Here is a 3123-nt window from a genome sequence, read left to right as displayed (position 1 = left end):
CCCCCCCCACCCCACACACCTCCTGTGTCTTTAACCCTTTTTCTGCTGCAGAAAAAGCCGGCACCTTGATTTTTTTTTTATTTGGTGATTTGTTCGTGCTCGCCTTCATCTCTGACCACACTCTTCTTCTCCTCAGTGCTGTATGAAGTTTCCTGATTTTTAACAGCTTATCCCTGTTTCTTTTTTTTCTCTCCCCCTCTTGTTGTCTCTGGGGTATTTGTTGCTTGAGTGCAAAGAAGCCGGTGGCAAATACAGCAGGAGCCCATTAGCAGTGACTCCCATCTGTGATTGGTTTTGCCTGCGAAACAGAGAGAGCAGCCATGAATAATTGATGTGTATTGTGCAGTCAGTCAGTCACTGGACACGCAGGGAAGAGAGGAGGAAAAACCAGAGAGAGGCTGCTGCCCTGAGACACCGGGGGGGAAACGAGGAGGGTGGTGGTGGTGGGGTTTATAAGGAAGAGGGAAAGAGCTGCTGGTTTCAGTGGTGCACAGATTAAGGCTGCCCCGTATCGCCTTTTGTTCTGCTGTTGCAGATTCACGCTCAGAAGTGTTTCCAGACACATGAGTTCCCTTTGTTCCGTTCACTGAAGAGTGAGAAATAAGCAGGGACGTTGCTGGAGTTGGTGGAAATGTGGGTGGCATTTTAGACATGGAAGGGTGTGTGTGTGTGGAGGGGTTGGGGGGGGGGACTTTTCCACTGTGAATGCAAAGACAAGGCTGCAAAGCTGTGAGCTGTCAAAAGGAGGAGACAACAGATAAAGAGTGTTTGGTGTAGGGGGTTCAGTCAGTGACAAGAGGGAAGGTGGATCTGCTGCTGCCGCCGCCGCCGAGAGGAATTTCATATAGTTTCACTCCTGGAGGGGCGGGGGGTTGATTCCTGCGTTGGTGGGCGGGCAGGCACCCCGGCATGTCTCAAACTAACGGAATGGGGTTTGACAGACACGCCGCTCGCAGCGCCCGACATGATGGAGCAGCAGCAGCTGACTGCTGCGTTTGACCCACTTCCAGCCGACACACAAGGGGTCAGAATGGCCTTGATTATCTCTCCGACTTGCTCTGACCTACTTGAGCCGGCGTTTTCCACGAGATCCTGGCAGTTTGTCACGCCGCTCGGTGGCACCCGGAACACGCAGCCAAGCTCGACACAAAAACACACACAAATACTTCCCTTTACAAAGGAATTTAATGGGTTCAGATTAGCATTTCTTCTAGTCCAAGTTTTAAAACAGTAGCCAAAAGCTTTCAATCGAAGTTTTGTGACATAGAAGCTTCATTTATGCAGCAACCACTGCAGGTTTTTACCAGAAAACAAACTCAAAAACTTCTCTATTTTTAGTTGTTGGTAATACTTTTACCTCTTTATGTGTGTATTTGTGTTTTTATCTGTTACTAAAATGTTTCATTARCCACTTTATAGATTTTAATGAAGCTTGCAGAATCATTTACAACTGATTTAACTTTTAGAATCAACCTGATTCACGAGAGCTGCTACAGCCAATTCAGTTAGTTTGTCAGATATTCAACTCAAATTTGATGTGGCAGTAGCTGAGTCATTCCCATTATATAATCTGAGTGGGACATCTCATTTCACTGGAGGTTGTGAATGACATTTTTTTCAGGATTTAATGGAAACCACTTAAACTTAATTTCTCAACATAAGAATTTTAGGCTTTTTTTCTAATTTCAGTTAATCTAGATTACAAAAATAAACTAGGGAATGCTTAATGCTGAAAGATTTTAGCAGAAAAAAATGAAAGACATACGAAAATTTAGCAATTTGTTATAAAATAGCCAAAAAAAAGGTGAAAGTAGCAAAAAAAAAAGGGTAGGTGAAAAAAATCAGAATCAAGCATCACAAAGTAACAGAAAGAGCATGTTTGTTAATTGAGCAATAAATAGCTGAAATTATTACAAAATGGTAAATGGACTGAACTTCTATAGTGCTTTATCAAGCCCCTCCAAAGCTTTTTACACTACAGTCATTCACCCATTCACACACGCATTTACACATTGATGGTGGTAAACTCAAAAAGGTGAATTTGAGCTAAGTTAAAGCTAAGATTAGCTAAAATTAGCTTAAAAGTAGCTTGAATTACAGAAAACAGCTGAAAGAAGCATGAAAAGCTTAAATTAGGTGAAAGAAACTAATAGTGCAAAAAAACAATTAGCAGCATAGCTGCAAAGAGCTACAGAGCTAACTGATAAAGCAAAGAAAAGCTGCAGTTAGTAAAACAAGAACCTGGAGAAAGCTAAAATTAGCACTAAGAAGTAAAAAAAAAAAGCAGAACAAAAAGAAAAAGTTTAAAATACAGGAAAAGTTTCACTGTTTTAAAGTGTTTTAAGGATGTTGAAGACAGCTCCATTCATTTTTAATGAGAACAAAATGTCAGAAAAAGCTCAAAAAGTTTAAATTACAGAAATACCAAAAGTCATAGCCGAAATATCCCGAAGGAGCTGAAAGTTTTGCATGACTTGTTAAAATGTTACATAAATTGCAGAGCGAGACACGTGCAAGAGTTGGTTTTATGTAAATGTATTTTAAAAGGGCCAATATTATGTGTTTCTCAGGCATACATTTAAATACTATACCATAATAAAGTATCTATGTCACCTTTAGTTGTTATTAAAATGCTGTTTTTATGTTTAAACAGAAAATAAACTTATCTTCTCATCACTTCCTCTTCTAAACTCGTTGAAATTGGCCTCTGTCTCTTTAAGAACCACCTTCCACTTCTGTCCCGTCCCGTTTGGTGCGGGGGGTTCGTGCATGTGCTATGATGCAGTTTACTTGGCATCTTAACATACATTTCCTCAAAGGTATTTTGAATCTGAAAAGAGCTTCACTGAGTGAGAACTAATGTTAAGAGCAGCAGACAGTTTAAGTTTCACTTTCACCAGCTGTTTGCTTTGTTCTGCTGAGAGCCTGCAGGAGTCATGGGCGGGGTGGGGAGGTGTGCTCCGTGATGAGGAAGCTCAGATTGGAGACACATCCCAGAGGAGTTTGTCCCAAAAGGACACAACCCAGGGTCCCCACCTGTCGTTTTGCTCCTCAGCATGGCTGCCTAAAAAGGCTGCATGATTTCTCAAACATGCATGAATGAGTCAAAGCAAGGCATTGGGC

Source organism: Austrofundulus limnaeus, unplaced genomic scaffold, assembly GCF_001266775.1.
Source record: "Austrofundulus limnaeus strain Quisiro unplaced genomic scaffold, Austrofundulus_limnaeus-1.0 Scaffold43, whole genome shotgun sequence".
Lineage (NCBI taxonomy): Eukaryota > Metazoa > Chordata > Actinopteri > Cyprinodontiformes > Rivulidae > Austrofundulus > Austrofundulus limnaeus.
Note: the sequence above shows the minus strand (reverse complement) of the source record.